The 24,159-nt window shown below is 32.1% G+C and overlaps 1 pseudogene; it reads right to left on the reverse strand.

Moving 5' to 3' along the window:
- LOC110012031 (uncharacterized) lies at positions 1–24,159 on the reverse strand (annotated as a pseudogene).

Below are 24,159 nucleotides of genomic sequence, written 5' to 3' on the forward strand. Positions count from 1 at the left end.
TTAGGCGAAGGTGGGCTCCATAAGTTGAATTTTCTTAATTGTTAGTGATTGAAAATCCTCGTAGAAAGGCTTGAGCCGATGTCCATTTACCTTGAACACCTTATGAGTTGTGGGACTCTTGATTTCGACTGCGCCATGAGGAAAAACATTACTAACAACAAAAGGTCCTATCCATCGAGAATGTAACTTATCCTGGAACAACTTGAGCTTAGAATGAAAGAGGAGAACTTTTTGCCCAACAATGAATTCTTTTCGAGAAATGGTGCGATCATGGAATGCTTTGGCTTTTTCCTTGTAGACTTTTGAATTCTCATAAGCATCATTCCTTAATTCCTCGAGTTCTTGTATTTGCAACTTTCTTTGCCTTCCCGCTTCATCCATTGCCAAATTAAATTGCTTGATCACCCAATATACCCTATGCTCAAGTTCGACAGGGAGGTGACAAGATTTACCATAAACCAAACGATATGGAGACATACCTATGAGGGTCTTGTATGTCGTACGATAAGCCCAAAGTGTGTCATCCAAGCGTGTACTCCTATCCTTTCGGTTAGGATTCACCATTTTCTCGAGTATGAATTTGATCTCTCGGTTGGAGATCTCCGGTTGGCCATTCGTTTGGGGGTGATAGGTGGTTAAGATTTGATGAGTGATATTGTATTTCTTGAACAATGCCTCGACCACCTTCTTGCAAAAATGTGTCCCTCGGTCGCTTATGATTGCTCTTGGGATACCAAACCTAGAAAAAATATTAGCCTTGACAAATTCCACAACAGTTTTAGCATCATCGGCTCGAGTGGCCTTTGCTTGTACCCATTTAAACACATAATCTACTCCTAAAATGATGTAAGTCTTGCCAAAAGAAGATGAGAAGGGGCCCATAAAGTCGATTCCCCACACATCAAATACTTCACACACAAGTATCGGGGAAAGGGCATTTGATCTCGATGGCCAAGGTTTCCTACTTTTTGGCAATTTTCACAAGATTTAAAAAATAGATATGCATATGTAAACATACTTGGCCAAAACAAACCGCATTCTAGTACTTTTCATGCTGTCCTTTCTGGTCCAAAATGACCTCCACATGCATATAAATGACAAAACTCAAGAATTGAGGGGATTTCAGTTTCAGGAACGCACCTCCGAATGATTTGATCCGAACAAAATTTCCACAAGTAAGGCTCATCCCACACATAGTGTTTGGCATCGCTTTTGATTTTATCTTTTCTTGCTCTAGTCAAATCTCATGGAAGAATGCCGGTAACTAAGAAATTGACTATATCAGCGTACCATGGGGTGACTCCTTGAATGGTGTGAAGATGTTCGTCCGGGAACTCATCATTTAGAGGTGGTGGGTTTTCGTCAGTGACCAATCGGCTAAGATGGTCAGCTATGAGATTTTTCGCTTCTTTCATGTCTTTAATCGTCAGATCAAATTCTTGCAGCGGTAGTATCCATCTTATCAGTCATGGTTTTGCCTCTTTCTTTGACAACAGGTATCTCAATGCTGCATGATCAAAATACACAACAACTTTAGTTCCAAGTAAATAATGGCGAAATTTTTCTAAAGCAGAAACAACAACCAAAAGTTCTTTTCCATTGTGTAATTGCTTTGAGCGGTGTCCAACAACCGTGAGACATAGTATTTCACGTGGGGATCTTTTCCAATCTTTTGGCCTAGGACAGTCCCGATGGCGTGATTACTGGCGTCACACATTATCTCAAAAGGATGGTTCCAGTCAGGGTGACTAATCACTGGTGCTGATGTCAGGGAGTCCTTTAACCTGTCAAAGGCTTTCATACAAGCTTCATCAAACTCAAAAGTTACGTCTTTCTGCAACAGCGCACACAATGGTTGGGCGATTTTCGAGAAGTTGATAGAATCCTGCATGTCCAAGAAAAGAATGAATCTCCCCCACACTGGCGGGGTAAGGCAAGGCTTTTATGACGTCTATTTTAGACCTATCTACTTCTATCCCCCTAGAAGACACATTATGCCCTAATTAAATCTTGATCTACCATGAAATCACATTTTTCATAATTTAGAACGAGTTTTTTTTCTATGCACCTTTCAAGTACTTTAGTCAATTTTTCCAAGCAATCTTCAAATGAGTTGCCGTAGACAGTAAAATCATCGATGGAAACTTCAATGAATTGTTCAACAAAGTCGGAAAAAATACTAACCATACATCTTTGGAAGGTAACGGGTGCATTGCATAGACCAAAGGACATTCTTCTATAGGCGAAAGTTCAAAATGGGCATGTGAATGTTGTTTTCTCTTGATCCCCCGGTACCACTAGAATTTTATGGAAGCCTGAATATCCATCAAAACAACAATAATGAGATCGACCGGCTAACCTCTCTAACATTTGATCTATAAATAGGAGTGAAAAATGATATTTCCTAGTGGCGACATTAAGCTTTCTATAGTCAATACAAACTCATCACCCATTTTGAATACGTGTGGGTACTAAATTTCCAACATAATTTTTGACAACAATGATATCGATAATTTAATACAATGTTTTCAATAAAAACAAATCACTTATTTTTTGTTTTCATGAATCACAATTATTTAATAATTAATGAATGCATTTTAGAATATTGAATCATACTTTTAATATAGTAAAATAAGAAATGCCCCTTAATAGAACAAAAGAAAAAAAGTTGATCATTACTACCTTACAATGATTATAACGATTCACATGAATAAATTTATTTTGGTTTATGATAATTAAAAATGAAGATTCAATTAAAAATTTAATTAACGAGATCACTTAGATTGAGGCATAATTTGATCTATAGTTAAAGTAATTAAAAAAGTATTTAATCGATCCAATGAATTTGTTTAATGGAATTAATTTAAGTCAATTAAACTTTTCATTGATTTAACCTAATACTTTTTTAATCATTTGATTGATATTAAAAATTAGTTTTATTGATTTGTATGAGCCTAATCAAATCTTTCATCGGACAACCATATTGAAAGCTTTTGAAATGGAAGAAGATATTCGACTGGCTATAAATCAATTATTGGGTTGTTTAAAGCGCAAGCAAAGATCTCAAGCGCTTCATCTTCCATTTTATTTGGATTTCATTGCCCGGATTTGATGGAATGCCTATTAAGATAAGAGCATATAATAAAGATAAGAGTTAAAATTCAACCAAACCAAAACCAATTATGTTGGTAAGAAATGAATATGATTTAAAATAGAACATTCTACATACCTTCTATTTTCTTTTCTATCTCAGTGACAACGTTAACATTTCTTGTATTGCATCCCCAACCTGAATGTTGCGAAAGTTTTAATATGCGTCATGACAAAATGACATAATAGTTCATTCATTTTCGAAAACCTTCTATAGTTGAAAAGTTAAAAAATAAAATATATCCACATAAATTTTGGTCAAAGATCAAATGGATTTATGGGTTTTGAGTTTACCTGTTCCAGCACTAGATCATTCCTTCGACAACTATAGACTATAAAAGTTGCAACCTCCTTTAAAGAGCGGAAGTTTTGAGAGACTCTATCATGAATATAGTATTAATATATGAAAATTTAGTTGAAGAATGTTAGTTATATTACATTGGTTTTGCATAACTAAAAAATTTACAGATTATTTAGGTAAAGTATGAAACAGTCATTACCTTATCACTTGCATTTGAGGCATTGCGCTTTCTTTTTTGTAATATCCAACACTCTAGTCGTTCCTCTAGGGATAACTTGTATCTTGGTTGGATTTCAATAATTTTCGGTAGAGGGTCCACATCTTGTTGGAGAGGGACTTTCTTCACTCTTACGTCCAACTTGTCTACAAACAAAGTGTTATATGTAGATTAAAGAACAAATAAAAAATTACCAAGAAAATAATAAAAATTTAGAACAAAAAACAATAAGATGAGATAGAGATTACTTCAGTACTCGAAATCAGTAAATCATAATAGCAAACGGATTTGTAATCTTCAAATGATTTGGATATATAAACCTAGATTTCGTCTCAAAAATAAAGAATTACTATTATTTTAGTTTTATTGGTCATAGGGATCCACATTATATCTTGTAATTGAGAAATTTCACCAAACTAATGTTAATTCAATGGTCATGGACTAAACACATGGTGGCTAGTCGCTAATCAAGATGCCTAAAGAGTCGAGCTCAAGAGGGACTCAACCTAAGATCTGATTAACCCAATCAAGAAAAGTTGGTTGGTCCAATCCAGACCAACTTGGGCTGATGCCAAGTATCAATACTTGGGATAGCCCAGCCCAATGACCTAGGACCTCCTAACCCTGGGTCGAGTTAGCGGGCTGACCTAATCGAGCTCCTTCTTTTTTTTTTCTAATAATAGATGACATATACATTTTATTTTATTCTTGTAGCTTCACTATTCTAGATTTTTTATTCTAAAAAGTTTTACCTTTATTCTTCTACTTCTATATTAGTACAACAATTCACTAAAACTAATTGTTATTTTTTTTAAAATGTATTTTAAATATGTTTCTTGCCATTATTTAAGTATATTATTTGTAGCTAGTTGGTTAAATTGTTATTAAGTTCTTTATGCATTCTTAGCTACTTCTTTTTTGTAGTTTTGATTTTTTGTTTGGTTTAATTTATCATTTATTTATTTAAAATAAAAGCCTAAAATTATTTAAGTTTGTTAAAAAAAGTATATCATCTTCATTAAAAAAGAAAGAAAAGAAAACAGGCACAATCAGGTTTGGTTTGAGCCTAGATCAGGTCATCACAACTGTTATTGCACTTTCTCTTCATCCCTCGTTTTGTGCTTAATTTAAGGTATAAAAATTCGTGTTTTCAAATATGAGTTTAGTCACTACAGCTACTGGTCATGGTAAGAAAATATATAAAAAATAAGGTTAAAAAAAAAGACAAGCTTTATTGAGCTTGATTTCTATAGCCTGAAGAATGGGTTCCACATGAATTTATTTTAAAATATTTATCAAATAACTAAAATTGAATTTCTTGTTTAACCATAATTATGGAAAAAAAAATTCTTAATATAGTCAAAAATTAAATATTTATTTTTTTAAACTTTGATAGGAAAGGAAATTAATTAAAAATAAATTGAAGAAACAAAAAGAAAAATAATTAAATATGTAACTGAGGCTCCATTAATCTTGCAGGCAAAGCACAAGAGATGGGATCCTGCGATAGAACTTCACCGGAATCTTCACAAGATGAATTTGAATTTGGGTCGGATGAAATAATTCGGCCAAAATCTTTAGTGTATGTTCTTGAAGAATTCTGTTAACGAATTATACAACAATGACCAATTAACAAATCGATTCAGAAAAAAGAATTAAAGAAGGAAAAAGAAAGAATCAAATTCTTGAGAAAAGGAATAATGGAGTTGCCTGCATAGAATTCATCTTACATTTCTGGTGTTATCCGCCATTTCTTGGCTGCCGAAGGAATCAGATGTAAAGTACCTAGGGCTCTCTAAGCGTAGTACTTTAGGGACTTGAACAGTGTTCTGCAGTGAGTCTGTTGAGGGAGAAAAGGCGTGAGCAAATGTGAAGTGTGAGTAAATATTGTGTGTGTATGTGTGAGTGATCCAAACAACAAAGCTCGAAAAGGGGTAGCAGAAGCCTCGGAAGTTACTTTCTGTCTTTTTCTCATAATATTTTTCTTTTAATTTCTTCTTTTGGTTTGTCTTTACTTAATATTATTGTAATAATTATACAGAAAGCACTTTTAGAAAGAAATGTGTATAGTGATCTATCTATGAATACAATACAATAATTATTTTCTACATTAGATTCCTCCGAAAAAGGCAAAAAAAACGAAGGGGAGATAATATTTATGAAAATTAATTAAAGAGTTCATCAATCTGTGCATATTGTTGTATTGTAATCAACTATTTGTCTTTACAAAATTCTTTATATACAACTCCAGTTTTTGAGTAAAATTAAAAAACTTAAAGTAGTGATGAAATTAAAATTGACACTCAAAAATGAAAAATTAATCATGTATTCCTTTCTTGCAAGTTCAATCATTTTGCGTTTATTGAAATTTGACAATACTTTTAACTAAGGATCCATTGAAATTCGGTATCAAAGGCTGGATATTTTGAAAGAAATATATGTGGTAGGTGTGTTTTAATATGAAAAATGAAATTAATGGTTTGGTATATGAAGATAGGTATAGACTAATGTCACTTATTGGATTCATAATTTTAGTGATTATTACACTTTGAGGATTGGATTTCTTTTCATAATTTTAGTCAAGTAATTTAAGTTTGAAATTGAATTGCAATTATATTAAACTTATACAGATAAACTGATGTGTGTAAGAATTTTTTGCACCAATTTATTTGGTTCTTTGCCACCACATAACATATCACTTTCAAATATTTTGAAAAGAAAAATCAATTGAAACTTTGAATCCATTAATCCCAATATATATATATACATGTATATAATAGACACTTCAAAAAAGCTACAAGAATAACAAAGACTAGAGGGTTGGATATTACAAAAAATAAAGTAGCTTCTGGAATATCCAACCATCTAAGGATGACAATCTTCTAGCGGCTTCTGCAACGTCTCCTGGAAAACAAACAAAATTATTAATACTTTAAGCAAGAATTATTTTTTTAAAAAAAATAATATTAATACTGTACCTACTTATCGCCATCTCTAATGCCCTCGGCCCGCGCCTGCCGTCCACATTTTTCTTGTAGCAAACATTTAGCATCTTATTTATAAAATAATGGTAAAGAATTTAAAATACTATTATTTACTTACCAACTTTCTCTTGTGTATGCTGATAAAGGAAGACCTTCCCCCCCCCCCGATATACCATTGAGGACGACATAGAGTTCGCCGCCCATTTCACCTTATTCTCTGCGGACTCCCGCTGGAAGACCACGCTGGCCTAGTACGTCTGGAGCTGGAGCCAGGCCTTGTTGGCCAGCCAGAGTGCCTGACCAGGATGGACAGGGCGACGGAAAGTATCTTTTGGATTTACTTATCGGCTAACATGTGGAAGACCTAGAACATAGACTCATCGTCACAGTCCCACCAGTGGGTCATCTACAATAATAAAATTAAATAATACATTAGTAAAATTCATTAAATAATTAGATTATAAGATAAATCAAATTAATTTAAAATTGATTATTCTCATGCTCTGAAACCAGAAATGCTGGTACACTTGCGGCACCTGCCTCAAACATGGCGACGGGTGGGGAATGTGTCCCCGTCACGACTGCATTAATGCTCTCATGAAAGCGACAGTCAAACCTAAATCGACATGCTATATTAGATGTTTTCAAGATAAAATGATACTAAAAAAGTTTCAGAAACAAATTTACCCACGTCATCGAGGCTGATGTACTGGGCAACCTGATGGTGGGGGGGTGATGGTAGTGGTGGAGCAGCCATCGGGGTGGCAGATTGTTGTATCATCTCATCAACTGCCGGTGCAGCTCCAGATGCTCCAGCATCATCTGTAGTCTACAGGGTGGGGGACGGTGCGGTCGTGTCAGGTGGTGTGGGTGGTCGAAGAACTGATTCCCCAACTTGGGAAGCATCCGACGAAATTGGTAGAAGTGGCAGGCCATGACCATGACCACGTCCTCGACCATATGTTACAGGAGGTGTACCACTAAGCATGATCTGAACAAATTATTGAGAAGTATTAGTCTAAATTTTACGGTTATTGACATTAATATGTAAATAAAAAAGGATACACTAATTCTTACACAACGAAAATATTATCATGAAGTTATGATTATTGTACTCATTAATTATTTAAAAATGTATAATTCTCTTGTGCACATATACAAAAGGGCCAAGTATTGCTTTAAGCTTGTTTAGCCTATCACTTGAATTTTTTATTGTAGTATTCTTTACATTTATCCATTTTAATCTATCAACATTGTCTGTTGTTGACAGATGAAGATGGATAAACATAACAAGTTCTATTGCCAAAATTCAATTAATGGGCTAAACAAGATTAAATGCATGCGTGATCTATTTGTATGCTGTTACCAAAGAACTATACATTTTTAAATAATTATTAATTATTGGAAATATTGTCCTCAATTTATTTTCTATTTGTAATGATTACGTAATTGTATTTTTAATTTGAAATATTATCTTAATATTGTTATTGTTGATATTATTTTGTAAATAATATTATTATTGGGATTATAGGTCTAATAAAAATGTTACTGTTGGGAATATTTTCTAATTTTGCGATAATTGATATTGTTATGTAAATAATGTAATTACTGGGAATATTAGCCTATTTTTTGTGATTATTGACATTATTATGTAAAAATATTATTACTGGAAAAATTGGTCTAATTGTTTATTATTGACATTATTATGTAAACATGTTAGTATTAGGAATATTAGTGTAATTTTTGTGATTATTTACATTATTATTTAAAAATGTTATTATTGGAAATATTGATCTAATTTTTTTGATTATTTACATTATTATTTAAATAATATTATTATTGGGATTAACTATTGGTCTAATTTTTGTTTACATTATAATGTGAAAATTATTTTATTGAAAATATTGGTCTAATATTTTTTATTATTTACATTATTATTTAAATAACGTTATATTGGTGTAATTTTTTTTTTGTTATTTACATTATGATGTAAAAATTAACCTATTTATAAAATAAATTGCACATGTATACAATAAATTTCACAAATATTTTAAGCAAATACGATATAATACACATAAGACTTGCATAAATTATAGAATATTCAAGTAAATTGCACAAATAATTACACTATACAATTGCTAAATTACACAATAATTGAATTACACAACTATACAATTAATTTTGAAAAATTACAGAAAATTTCTGTAATTACATAAATTACATAAAATAAATTTCTATAATGTCATAACTTCTTATACAACTATATATTTCTATAATTGAAAAAAGTGCATAATAACTTTTTTAACAGAATTTTAAAAATAACTAAAAATTGACAGAAAATTTTTAAAAAATTTACAAAAATTTTGAGAATTACATAAAATTTACAAAAAAAAAATTTAAAATTTTAAAAAATTAACAGAAAATTATTGAAATAACCAAAAATTATGAAATTTTTTAAAACTTCAGAAATGAATAAATTTTTTTAAAAACTATAATTAAGAATTTTTTTTTTAAATTTGCGAAAGTTTTTTAAAATGTTTTATTTTACACTAAAAAGTCAAGAAAATAAAAAATGTAGCAAAAACCGTCCCAAACATGTTAATGATCAGAAAAAAGTAGATCATAAATTAATTAAGGTCATTGGAAACATATAATGCTACGAGTTAAATTGATACATGTTCAGAAGATCAAGTAAGTGGCATCTTATAATTTGGATATATAAGATTGTTAGTCTTATGTAGATGTAAGTGGCATCTTATACTGTTGAGATCGTCTAATCAGACCGTTAAAATTTTTATCAGACCATTGAATAGTATTAAATCAAAAAAATACTACATTCGATGAAGTTTTTGAAATTTTTGTTGTACGGATAATAAGATATCATATCTGATACACAATCAACGAGGTTAAAAACGATGAACTGTCCATCAGACAATTTAATTTTAGATTAGACCACTAGATATATTCACATATGGAAATTATTGTTATGAGTTTAAGTTTGGAATTAATCAGGGGCCCGGATGCTGGGACATTGTAATTGGGTAGTGAACGAGCAATCTATGGGAATATTTAGGGACGGTTTTTGGAACTCATTTGGAAATTGTTTTCTTTAATCATTTTAGAAGCAAATATTTTATACATTTAGGGACGATTTTATTTAATTTTGTATTTTGCAACGATCAATATTAAATAATCGTTCCTAGGTTTGATTACTCCTACACCTTCTCCTCACCATGAGACGTCCAATTATAATACTGCGGCATAAAACCTTTCATAAATAAGTCAAAATTTACCTCGTGTATTGTTTTGAAAACTTCATTTTTGCACTTCCGATAAGGACACTTAATTTTCTTACCCTCTATATATGCATGTTGAGACTTGGGTCATTCTATACATGTAGCAAAACCATCCTCAACGGAGTAAGACCCGCCATACTTGCAAGGTTCTTCTCATACATCCATCTCCTCAACTGTCTTAACATGACGATGACTCCTACACAAACACACACACATATATATATGTATATTATTATAACAGTAAATACAATCGACAAAATTACAACAAATATAATCAATTCACAAATAAAGTGTTAAAGTTGTTACCTGATCAGAATAACTTCAAATATCAACAAAAAATCGAGACAGGTTGAGAAACAAGAGTAGAAAAATGTTTGTGGGATAGTGAAAGATCAAAAAAATTCGAGGGAGATTCAGGAAATAGAGAGAAAATAAGAATGGAAGAAGATAGTGACATTAAATAGAAAGAGCACACATATTTAGCTGTAAAAAAATAGCCGTTGATTTAGATTTTAAAACGGTCCTTTCGACGAGTTTAGGAACGTTTTTTTTTACCATTGAAATATAGTCGTTGTATTTCATTTGGAACAGTTTCAGTAATACTAAATAAATAATACAAAAAAACAGGTTCCAATTTGCTTTGAATTTTGGAATGATTTTTGAAACACATTACTTGTTAAATAAAACTAATAATTTGGAACGGTTTTTCGCATAATTGATTAAGGGTGTTCCAAATCATTCCAAATTGCACCTTATTTTTTAATACATTTTCTAACTGTCATCTTTTGGACATCCTTTGCCACACATATAGGAATGGTCAACTCAAGACCGTCCCTAATTCTAATATTAGGTTACATAAAGAGTTCCAACCATTTACCGCTACTATTTTGTAATGGTATTTGGATCGGATTTTGTAATTGTTTGTTTGGAACTCATGTTGCAACGGTTTGCCCGTTTCAAAATTATAACCCAAAAAAAAATGTAGATCACGACATCATCTTTCAATATCCGTTCGTTATGTGTTCCAAGGACCGTCCCAAGATAGAACAGGTATAGGGACAATTGCCCTGACCGTAGCAAATCCCGCCTTTTTTATTAGTGTGGTGACGTGCTCTAGCCAAATTCCATCCATAAAGGTGGTTGACGAAGCACAAGATCTAGGATCCGATCATAGCACAGGAGATGGGATCCGCTAGATTTTTAGTTTTACAAGCTAGCTTAAGGTACAATCACTATAAAAAAAGGGGTGATTTGGAGCGGGTTTAGGAACGATTTTTTTTGGGTTTGGAATGGTTTGCAAGATACTGAACTTATTTGGGACTATTTTTGGAACAGTTGGAAATTCATCCTTACAAATGGCGTTACAAAATTTTAGAAATGGTTCAGGCAAGACCATTCCTATTTGGGATGGGAACTGTAACACACTATGAAAACCGTTCCTAATATTAAATTTGTCAAGAAAAATTTATTTTTTTAAATGAAACAGTTAGTCTTATTTAGGAACACATACATAAAACTGTTTTAGTAATGGTATTAGCAACGGTTTTTCAAAATTTGGAACACGTACTTAAAACTGAAATAGTAATGGTATTAGGAATGGTCAGCCACTATTTAGGAGCACTTATTTGAAATGATTTTAACAATGGTACTTCAAACAGTCAATTCAGTTTAGGAACACGCGTTCAGAACTATTTTAGTAATGGTATTTGGAACGGTCATTAATTTACATTTATAACATTACTTTACCATTACTAAAACCGTTCCTAATTTTCTAGTTTTATAATTTATTTATATTTTATAATTTATTCATATATTTAATAAATTGTAATAAATAAATTAATTTATGTATTTTAATATATAATTAAATTAATTTAATAATTATTTAATTAATTCTATTTATAAATTTAATTAATTAACTAAATATGAAATAATGGAATGTAATAAACATTATGGAACATGAATAATTAAGAAAAAAATATTATATTAATATGAAAAATTATCTCATTACAAAAATAAAAAAAAAGTAAAACCTAATCTAATCCCTCCTCTTCAGCGACATCAATATCGTCCTGGTTTGAGGCCCGAGGGTCTGTCGAAGTCAGTTCTGGAACATCTCCTGCAAAACAAACAAAAATTATTAGTACTTTTAACCAATAATTATTTTTTCTAAAAAAAATAATATAATAATCTACTTACCACCACCTCAGCCGCCCTTAACTCACTGCAGCCGCCGTCTCCATTCTCTTCTAGCACCTTTCAAATAACTCCATCCGGTTGGGCGGTTGACCGTGCTCTGCCTCTTGTACAAGAAAAAAACAGTTAGCAATTTATTTATCAACATTGTCTTTTGTTGACAGATGAAGATGGATAAACTTAACTAGTTCTACTGACAAAACTTACTTGATGGACTAAACAAGCTTAAAGACATGTGTGATCTATTTGTACGTGGTTATAAAGGAACTGTATATTTTTAAATAATTATTAATTGTTAATTGTATTTTAATTTAAAATATTACATCAATATTGTTATTGTTGATATTATTTTCTAAATAATAATATTATTGGGATTGTTGATCTAATTTTTTTATTATTGACATTATTATGTAAAAATATTATTATTAAGAATATTTTCTAATTTTGTGATTATTGAAATTGTTATGTAAATAATGTTATTATTGGGAATATTAGCCTAATTTTTCTTAATGTGATTATTATGTAAAAAAATTTATTAATGGGAATATTGTTCCAATTTTTGTGATTATTTACATTTTATTATGTAAAAATATTAATATTGAAGAAATTGGTCAAATTTTTTTTATTAATGTGATTATTATGTAAAAATTTATTTATTGGAATAAATTTCCAATTCTTTTAATATTGGTGAAATTGGTCAAGTTTTTTGAATAAACATAAATTGCATAAATTACACAATGAAATGAACATAAGTTGCATAAATTACTCAATAAATTATACATAAATTGCATAAGTTGCACAATAAATTACAAATAAATTGCATAAATTACACATAAATTGTAGAAATGACCAATAACAAGAAAAAAATCACAAAAAAATTTTAAAACTAACAAAACTTTTCTGTCAATTTTTAAAAATTAAAAAAATTAAAAAAATACCAAAAATTTACAGAAAATTTTTAAAATTACCTAAAATTTACAAAAAAATTAGAAAAATTACAAAAACATTGCTGAAAATTAGGAAACTTAAAGAAAATTACAAAAAAATCAGAAAATTTTCAGAAAACCGAAATTAGTTTTTTGAAAATAATTTCAGAATTTTTTTTCAAAAAAACCGAAATTTTATATCAAAAAATGGGCGAATTGTTTTTTCAAAAACTGGCCAAAATGTTTTTAAAGAAATTGGTGTTTATTTTATACCAAAGTGGGGGGAAAATGGAAGAAAAGTGTGGTAAAAAAAAAAGAAGAAGAAAAATGGTTGGGGGGGGGGGGGTATCAAAGAAAAAGGGGGGGGGGGGGGGTAAAAAAAAAACCAAGCATTTGATTCCACTTACCTCTATATGGCGGCGGTGGAGCTGAGTACCAGGTGAGGGAGGCAGTCGGTCGAGGAGAGTGAGGGAGGGAGAGTGAAGGAGGAAGAGAGAAGGAAAAATGAAAAAATCTTCTAAGTGTTGTATATATACTAATTTTTGGAGTGGGCAATTTTTAAAAAACCAATCCTAAGACTATTCCTAGCAAAAACAAGATGTTGTTTCTATTGTCGAGCATTATTTAAAAAATTTCCTATTGTTTAACAGTTCCAAATAACCGTTCCAAGAAAAACAAAACAATGTCGTTTTGTTTCGAAATGACGTCATTTTAGTATAATATTAATACGATCATTCCTAATGATTACAAATAGTTCCTAATTGTATCTCAAAATTATTTTCTCAAAATAACCGTCCCAAACATGTTAATGATTAGAAAAAAATAGACCATAAATTAATTAAGGCCATTGGAAATATATAATGCATTGAACTAAATTGATATATGTTGGAAGATCAAGTGTATTTGTATAGATAGGATTGTTACTCTTACATAAATGTAAGTAGAATCTTATACTGTTGTTTTGAATCGCCTAATCAGACTGTTAAAATATTAATCAGACCGTTTGATATTATTAAATCGACAAAATATTACATTCGATGAAGTTTTGGACATTTTTGTTATACGGATACTGAGATATCGTATCTGATACACAATGAATGATGTTAAAAACGGCGCAACTATCCATCAGACCATGTAATTTTTAGATAAGACTGCTAGATAGGTTCACGTATGGAAAGTATTGGTATGCATTTAAATTTAGAATTAATCAGGGTCCCGGATTGAAATATTGTAACCGGGAAGTGAACCAGGAATCTGTGGACATATTTAGGAACGGATAGTTTATCAATTTAGGCACGGTTTTATTTAAATTCATTTTAGGAACGGTTAAATATTTAAAAACTGTTCCTAAGTTTGATTTTCCCACCACTTTTCATTTGGCACGAAATTAAAATTTTTGAACTCATTTGGCGTGAAATTGAAATAAATTGACCGTTCCTAAATTTTGATTTTTTCTCCTATTTTATTTAGGATATTGTAATGTATTTAGAAATAATTTTCTTAAAGTCCATTCAAAATTGGAACGGTTTGTTGGAATCTGGACCGTACCTAAACAGGAAAATTTGTTTTTTATTTTCAAAAATAATTGTATTTGTGTGGGAACATTGTTTTCCAAATTGTCCACAAAATCCGCTCCAAAAACCGTTCCAATTTGTAGTGGGTTTTGGAACAGCTTTTAAAACACATTACTTTTTAGGTAAAAATCATAATTTGAAATGGTTTTTGGCATATTTCTTTAAGTGTGTACTAAAATCGTTCCAAATTGTACCATATTTGGGTATATGTTTGTTAACTATCATCTTTTGGATATCCATTATCACACGTATAGGAACGGTCAATGCAAGACCGTTCCTAATTTTAATAATCTATTTCAAACAGAGTTCCAAATATTAACCATTACTATTTTTGAGCGGTCTTTGAAATGATTTTGTAACGGTTAGTTTGGAACACATATTCGAACGGTTTTGCTATTCCAAAATTATAACAAAAAAAAAGTGGATAATGACGTCATTTATCAATATCCGTTCGTCATGTGTTCCAAAGCCCCATTCTAATATAGAATGGGTTTTGGAACGGTTCCCTTACCCGTGCCAAATCCCGCCTTTTTTTGTAGTGTATATAGAGTCTTTTCCAATTTCTTCCCATTTGTTACGGTTTTCTCATATTATATCCCATTAGACGAAAATATTATTTAATTTTTATCCTCACATCTATTTGCCATCCAATAATGAATTTAGCCTTTAGCAATCTCACGTGTATTTTTATTTATTTTTTGTCATTTATTAGACAAAAAATGCACTTGAGGACTATAGTTGAGAAACTTATCAACTGACGAGATGCAATGTGAGAAAATTGTAATAAATGGAACTAACTTCATGATATTAGCAATTGTTAGGACACAATATTTGATTAATATACATTTTTTTTCTTTTCTTTTTTTTTTCTTGGATACAAAAATCATTTCATAAATTTGCCACCAAAAGCTATATAATACATTTAAGTAATAATTCAACCCCCTCAGCGCTGTAGTGAGCGTTTCTTGCCAATTGATGTGCAAGATTGGTAAGGGGACCAATTCAACAACCTTAAGCTTATTGATGATGGATAAGCAATCACCTTCAATAAAAACACTCCTGCAGCGCTTCCCCTGCTTCCAAGATGGTCTTATGTAGTAGGAAAAGAGAAATGTTCCATCCACCCTGCTAAGCATATGTCTTTTGAGTTTCTTGCAATAACCCCTATACCCATATGACTATTCTTGATAATTTGCACCATCAAAATGAACTTTTACTGAATTAGTAGTGGAGAATGCCACTGATTTGTTTGAGCTTGATTCTGTATTGTACTAAGACTCTGATAACAATTCAAGAAGTAGGGAAGATGGATTGTTGACTGATCTATTATCTCCATAGGGTGAGAACTTGATGACTCCATCAAACACTTGTTGCGGTGATTTAGATATTCCAACAGATAGTAGCAAATAAATCAACTTCTAAGCGCCGAAGTGACATACAAGAATTTGGTACTATCGGCACAGTTTAGATAAGGCCCAGATTTTCTTGAAAAATGTGTACTTTAAAAGAACATAGTTGAGTGTTTCGTCCTCTGCTTTACAAAGGTCAAATGTTACAGAATTCAACCTTATGCTTTACCCAATTGCTCAATGTGGGTAATGCATTATTGCAAAATTTACCAGCTAAAAACCATAGTGTTCTGAGGTACTATTACATTCCAAACATACTTCCAATCCTCAGTATTCAGAATTCCTTTAATTAGATTGCAGGATGATGACGGGATTGCATATCACGAATTTTTATTGAGTGATTTGCACTTCTAATAAAAAATTAGCATTTCATGTTGAAAAGTCAGATTATACGATCTATGGAGTGTTTACCCAACAAAATGGCCTATTTGCAACTATTTTGGAAAGAGAAAATATGACTTGGAGGTTAAGCTCCTTCCACTCGGCAGTGTCATGATTGGCCACCTAGTTTATCACTAAACAAATTCATATTTCGGAAATTATTATGCTTTAAACATGCGTCCAACCAAAGATGTCGTAAAAAGGGCATCATTGAAGGCCTCAAGGTGTTTAAAACTCATACCACAGTCCTTCTCTTTCTTGCACAAAGTGATCTACGATATCCAATGCTCTCTCCTGTCGCCTTTCTTGTCCCACCAGAAGATAGACATCATGCCCTCAATCTCATGAATAAGTGATGAGCGAAAATTTTAGCATGACATAGCATACATTGGGATAGACTGAATAATTGCCTTTAGGAGAATCTCCTTACCTGCTTGGGAGAGCATCTTCTTCTTCCACCCTTGTACACATTCTCAAATCTTATCCTTAATTCAAACATCCACCCACCGCCGGTTACCCCAAGTGTTGATTTTCGCTACGACCAAGATATCTATCAGATGCTTTGGTGTTCATTGCATATGTTTCTACTAAACCTCGTGCTTGAGTTTTGGAGATTAATAATTTGCCCCGATGCTTATGTGTATCGGTATAGTATGGTTCCATGGAAAGATGACGATGTGGCTTTGCAAAAAACACAACGGTATCTTCAACCAAGAATAGGTGAGATATTCGGGGTGCCATGGTTGCCACTCAAACCCAATGATTTAGCCGCTTTTAAAATGACACTGAGAGCTTCTCCTCAAAATAAGAATAGGTAAGGCGATAGGGGGTCCCCTTGTTCGATTCCCCTAGACAGCTTTACTAGTCCAAAATTGTCACCATTAAGAACAAAAGAATAACTAACAGTACAAAACAAACATCAAAAGGAGATGGACAAAACAGTACTCAAACCCTCGTCTAATAAGATAGACTCCAAGAAGAGCCACTCAATCCAGTTGTAGATGCTGCTTATGTCAAGCTTCATTTTTAAATAGCCTTTCTTCCTCCTGTCTCAGATTTCAACAAGTGATTAGCGTCATAAGTAAGAAAACTATTAACAGATATTAATCGACCTGGAGGTAAAGGCCAATTGTGTTGTATAAGAATTTCTGCAATTATAGAAATTTATTTTATGTAATTTATGCAATTGTAGAAAGTTTGTGTAAGTTTTCAGAATTAATTGTATAGTTGTGTAATTAATGCAATTATTGTGAAATTTAGTAATTGTATAGTGTATATTTATGCAATTTACTCATGTAACATTCTATAATTAATGCAAATCTTATGCGTATTATACCATATTGCTTAATTATTTCGTGAAATTTATTGTATACATGTGCAACTTATGTTATAAATAGGCTAATTTTTACATGATAATGTAAAATAACCAAAAACAATTAGACGAATATATAATCTCAATAGTAACATTATTTAAATAATAATGTAAATTATAAAAAGTATTGGACCAATATTTTCAAATAAAATAAGTTTTACATCATAATGTAAACAATCACAAAAATTAGACCAATAGTTAATCCCAATAATAACATTATTTAAATAATAATGTAAATAATAAAAAAATTAGATCAATATTTCCAATAATAACAATTTTAAATAGTAATGTAAATAATCACAAAAATTACACCAATATTCCTAATAATAACATTTTTGCATAATAATTTCAATAATAAAAAAATTAGACCAATTTTTTCAATATTAACATTTTTACATAATAATGTCAATAATCACGAAAAATAGGCTAATATTCCTAGTAATAACATTATTTACATAAACATGTCAATTATCGTAAAATAGAAAATATTCCCAACAATAACATTTTTACATAATAATGTCGATAATCCAAAAATTAGACTAATAATACCAATAATAATGTTATTAACAAAATAATGTCAACAATAACAATATCAAGGTAATATTTCAAATTGAAATACAATTACATAATCAATAGAAATACAAAACAAATTGAGGACGATATTTCCAATAATTAATAATTATTTAAAAATGTATAGTTCTTTGGTAACTGCGTACAAACAGATCACGCATGCCTTTCTTGTTTAGCCCATTAATCGAATTTTGCCAGTAGAACTTGTTATGTTTATCCATCTTCATCTGTCAATAAAAGATAATGTTGATAGATTAAAATGGATAAATGTAACGAATACTACAATAAAAAGTTTATGTGATAGGCTAAGCAAGCATAAAGAAATACTTGGCTTGTTGGTATATGTGCACAAGAGAATATACATTTTTAAATAATTAATGAGTACAATAATCATAATTTCATGATAATATATTCGATATATAAGAATTAGTATATTCTTTTTTATTTATACATATTAATGTTAATAGTCGTAAAATTTAGACTAATACTTCTCAATAATTTGTTTAGATCATGTTTAGTGGGACGCCTCCTGTACCACGTGATTGAAGACGTGGTCGTGGTTGTGGCTCGCACCACACGGGAAGCAGTTCTTCGACCACCCACACCACCTGACACGACCGCACTGTCCCCCGCCCCGCAGACTCAGATGATGCTGGAGCATCTGGAGCTATACCGGCAGCTGATGACACGATATATCAGTCTGCCACCCCGGCGGCTGCTCCACCACTACCATCAGTCCCCCCACCATCAGCGCGCTCAGTACATCAGCCTTGATGATGCGAGGTAAATTTGTTTATCAATTTTTTTTAGTATTATTTTATATTGAAAATGTCTAATATGTAATTTTAATTTGACCGCCGCTTTCACGAGCGCATCAATGCAGTCATGACGGGGACATTTTCCCCACCTGTTGCCATGTCTGAGGTAGGTGCCGCCACAGTACCAACATTTCTGGTTTGAGGGCATGAAGGTAATCAATTTCAAATTAATTTGGTTTTATCTAATAATCTAATTATTTAATGAATTTTACTAATATTTGATTTAATTTTATTATTATAGATGACCTACTGGTGGCACTGTGACAATGAGTCAATGTTCTTGGTCTTCCACATGTTGGCCGTTAAGTATATCCGAAAAATACTATTTGTCGCCCTGTCCAGCCTGGTCAGGCCACTCTGGCTGGCCAACAAGGTCTGGCTCCAGCTTTAGACGTACTGGGCCACCATGGCCAATAAGGCGAATCGTGCGGCGAACTCTACGGTGCCTTCAATTGTGTATCAGGGGGTGGGGGTCTTCCTCTATCGACATGCACAAGAGGAAGTTGGTAAGTAAATAATAGTATTTTAAATGCTTTACCATTATTTTATAAATAAGATGCAAAATGGTTTTTCTTCTACAGGAGGCAAAAGTCAGTCGCCCCCCAAGCAGATGGAATTATTGGAGGTGTGCTACAAAAAAAGAGTGGACGGCGACTGGGGCGGGAAGAGGGCGTTGGAGGTGGCGATAAGTAGGCACAGTATTAATATTATTTTCTTAAAAAACTTAATTCTTGCTTAAAAGTGTTTATAATTTTGTTTGTTTTGCAGGAGACGTTGTAGAAGCTGCTAGAGGATAGTCAGGCTTAGAGGGTTGGATATTCGAGAAGCTGCTTTATTTTTGTAATATCCAACCCTCTAGTCTTTGTTATTCTTTTAGCTTTTTTAAGGGTCTATTATACATATGTATGTATATATATATATAGGGATTAATGGATTCAAAAGTGTCAATTGATTTTTCTTTTCAAAATATTTGAAAGTGATATGTTCTGTGGTGGCAAACAACCAAATAAATTGGAGCAAAAAATTCTTACACACATTAGTTTATCCGTATAACTTTAATATAATTGCAATTCAATTCCAAACTTAAATTACTAGACTACAGTTCCTAAATGAAATCAAATCCTCAAAGTGTAATAATCACTAAAATTATGATAAGTAAGTGACATTAGTTTATACCTATCTTTATATATTTCTTTCAAATATCCAGCCTTTGAAACCGAATTTCAATAGATCCTTTGTAAAAACTTGAATGGAAAGGATAAAGAAAGGTGTAGAAATCATTATCGAAAGTTGGAGATCGAATTCTTGAAGAAAACTGTATAACTTGCAGAAGATATTTCAGCTTTGTTTCTTGCTTCTTCTGTAGGTAGCTGTTATACAAACGTTTATATAGAATTTAAAGTTGTAACTTCGATAACTGTCATACTTGCCACTAATAAAAACGTTACAGCAGTGAAATAACACTTGCGACTTCTATTTTACTGCTACAACTTAATAAAGTCGCATATACTACTAATAAAGGCGCAAACCCCTTTTTACGTTTCTTCATCTCATTTGCAGGTTTGTTGCTCGTTTGACAGAAGAAGAAGAAGTTCATGCTCTGCAGCAATGTTGTGTTCTTCTTGATGTATTTTAACATGCCCTCCTCAAGTGAAGCTTGTTGAGATATTAACAAGATTCAACTTGGAGATAAGAAACATGAACCTTGGCCCTGGTAAGGTTTTAGTAAACACATCTGCCGGCTAAACTTTGGAGGAAATATGCATAGGAGTAGTAAATCCCTGTTTGTATTTTTCTCTTACCAAGTGGCAATCAATCTCAATGTGTTTGGTTCTTTCATGGAAAACCGGAATAGCCGTGATGTATAATGCAGCCTGGTTGTCACAATAAAACTTGATAGGTGTAGGATGGATGATTTTGAAATCCTGCAGCAAGTTGAAAATCCATATGAGTTCACATGTGGTTGTCCCCATACTCCTATATTCTGCTTCAGCTGATGATCTTGACATGGTTGTTTGCTTTTTAGTTTTTTCAAAGAAATGAATGATCCTCCCAGAAATACACAATACCCAGTGAGTGATTTCCTTGAGTCCTTGCAACTTGCTCAATCTGCATCGCAGAATGACTTAAGTTTAAAGCTGTCATCTGTGTTTAGTTGCAGTCCTCTGTTCATGGTTCCTTCGAGATATCTAACCAGGTGAAGTGCTGGTTCCAGTGTGCCTTACATGGGAATTGCATGTATTGACTTAGTTGTTGTGTCCCATGACAAATATCCGGCTGGTAAATCCTAAAGTATAGCAATCTTCCTAGTAATCTCCTGAAACTTTCAGGATTTTCCAGTTGTTCTTCTTGTGAGCTGTTGAGTTTTATTCCCATAGGTAAAGGTGTACTTGTTGCCTTTGCTTCTGATAGCCCAACATCATCAATTATATCCTTGATATACTTTGTTTGAGATATGACAATGCCCGTTTTTGACCTGCAGATTTCGACACCAAGGAAAAATTTGGCTTCTCCCAGATCTTTTATAATGAATAGATTATGCAAGTAATTTTTTATTTCAGAGATAGTATCTTTACATGGTCCTGCTAATAAAACATCATCTACATATACTAGTAGACAAAAGAAACCTTTTTCAGTTTGTTTAGTAAATAGACAATGTCAAGCTTAGATTGATTGAAGCCATATTTTTCTAATTGTAAAGTGAATTCTTGATTCCATTTCCTAGAGGCTTGCTTAAGACCATACAAAGATTTCTTTAACTTACAAACATGATCTTTAGGAATAGAATAACCCTTAGGGGGTAACATGTAAATTTCTTCATCGAAAAATCCATGTAAGAATGCGTTATTGATATCTAGTTGCTGTAGATGCCAATGATGTTTTGCAACTACGGCAAGCAGGGTTCTAATTGTGACTGCCTTAGCCACAGCAGAAAAACTATCTAGATAATCTACCCCTTCTATTTGGTTGTATCCCTTGGCTACAAGCCTAGCCTTATATTTATCTATAGTTCCATCTTGTTTAAGTTTTAACTTGTATACCCGTTTACATCCTATAGCTCTTTTTTCTTTTGGAAGTACATTAATTTCCCATGTTTGATTATCTTCTAAGGCCTTAATCTCATTATTCATTACATCAACCCATTCTTTTGTTTTAATGGCTTCATTGAAATTCTTAGGCTCTGCAGGGTTCTTAGCGGCAGTAAGAAGTCATTATGCAGGTAAGGAGAATGCAAAACAACAGGTATATCAGTTTCTGTTTGTGCATGAGTGCATACATAATCATTGAACCTAATAGGTCTGTTAGTGTGTCTATTTGATCTTCTAGGAACACGTAAATGGTCAGGCATTTTTTTGTATTTCATTAGTATTAATATCAATGTCTGTTTCTTGTTGATAGTCTAAGTTATTATTAGACAGTATGTTACGCAAAGAGTAGCTGATGGGATCAGTAGGTTGATTAGAAAAAGAAAAAACATTCTCATTAAAAATAACATCTCTAGATACTATCATAATCTTCTTATTAAGATCATAGACTTTATAACCCTTTTGATTAGGAGCATATCCAAGGAAACACATTTTATACTTCTCAAATCAAACTTAGACTTGTGTGGTTGATTATTAGCAGCAAAACACATACATCCAAAGGTTCTGAACAATGAATAATCTACAGGTTTGTTGAACAAGACTTCATAAGGGGTTTTCCATTTTAATATAGGGGTAGGTGTTCTGTTTATTAAGAAGGTAGATGTTAGATTCTTCTGTCTAGAACATCTTAGGTAAATTAGCTTGAAACATTAGACATGTTGCTACTTGTAACAGGTGTTTATGTTTTCTTTCAACTACACCATTTTGTTGTGGAGTGTAAGTGCAAGTAGTTTGGTGGATTATTCCTTCTTCCTTGATAAAATTTTGACATTGTTCACTTAAGAATTCAGGTCCATTATCACTTCTAATTGTTTTGATTCTTTTATTAAATTGGGTAAGAATCATCTTATGGAAGTTCTTTAGCAATTCTAGAGCTTGTGTCTTATAATGCATAAGGTATGTCCATGTAGATCTACTACAGTCATCCACAATAGTTAACACATGAGTGCATCTAGATATTGAATATTCATCATAGGGGCCCCATAAATCAATATGTAAAAGATCAAAATATTCATTTGAAAAAGAAGTGCTTGAAGAAAAAGGCAGCCTCTGCAGTTTTGCCTGTAGTCAAATTTCACAAGATGTAGCATGTTCTTTGACATTTTTTACTAGACCAGTGTGGATCAATACATTGTGAGATAAGTGGCCTAGCCTCTTATGCCATGTTTCTACAGAAATATGTGAGGCATTAAGTCCAAAAGTACTAAAGTTACACATAATATCCTTTATAATTTTGCTGTCAAAGGATTGTTTATTCAAAATATAAAGTTTCCCTATAAGAAGGGCCACTGCAATAGTATCCTTAGTCTTTGGTCCTGCATCAGACAATAAGAGTCAAGAAGTTCAAATTTGATGTTTGGTGATGCACATAAACTACTAACAGACAACAGATTGAAATGTAAACTTGGGACATATAAGATGGTTTTCAAGATCAGTTTATCACTAAGCTTCATGTCCCCCATACATATCACTTTATGTTCTGTTCCATCAGCAAGATGGATATATTTATTACCTATTTTAGTCCTTTTATTGGTTAGTAGCAGATCATTATGCACATGTGAGTGGTGGTGCCACTATCTATTATCCAAGAAATTTTAGAACTGATGGTAAAGTGTTCAGTAATTTTACCTGAGTAAACAACATAGTTTCCATTAGTGAGTGCTAGTGTTTGAGGTTTGAATCCTCCTAGAATCTTATGCAATTCAGACTTCAAGACTTGAGCTATTGCTTTCTCATCAATCATCTTGTTGGTTTCTTCCTTTATCTCTATAACAGCAACAACTTTGTTGATTCCAGTAGCATTCTTCTTTCTTTGTTCCAT

The sequence above is a fragment of the Sesamum indicum genome, linkage group LG5, assembly GCF_026168435.1.
Source record: "Sesamum indicum cultivar Baizhima isolate 11 linkage group LG5, ASM2616843v1, whole genome shotgun sequence".
In the NCBI taxonomy this organism is placed as follows: Eukaryota; Viridiplantae; Streptophyta; class Magnoliopsida; order Lamiales; family Pedaliaceae; genus Sesamum; species Sesamum indicum.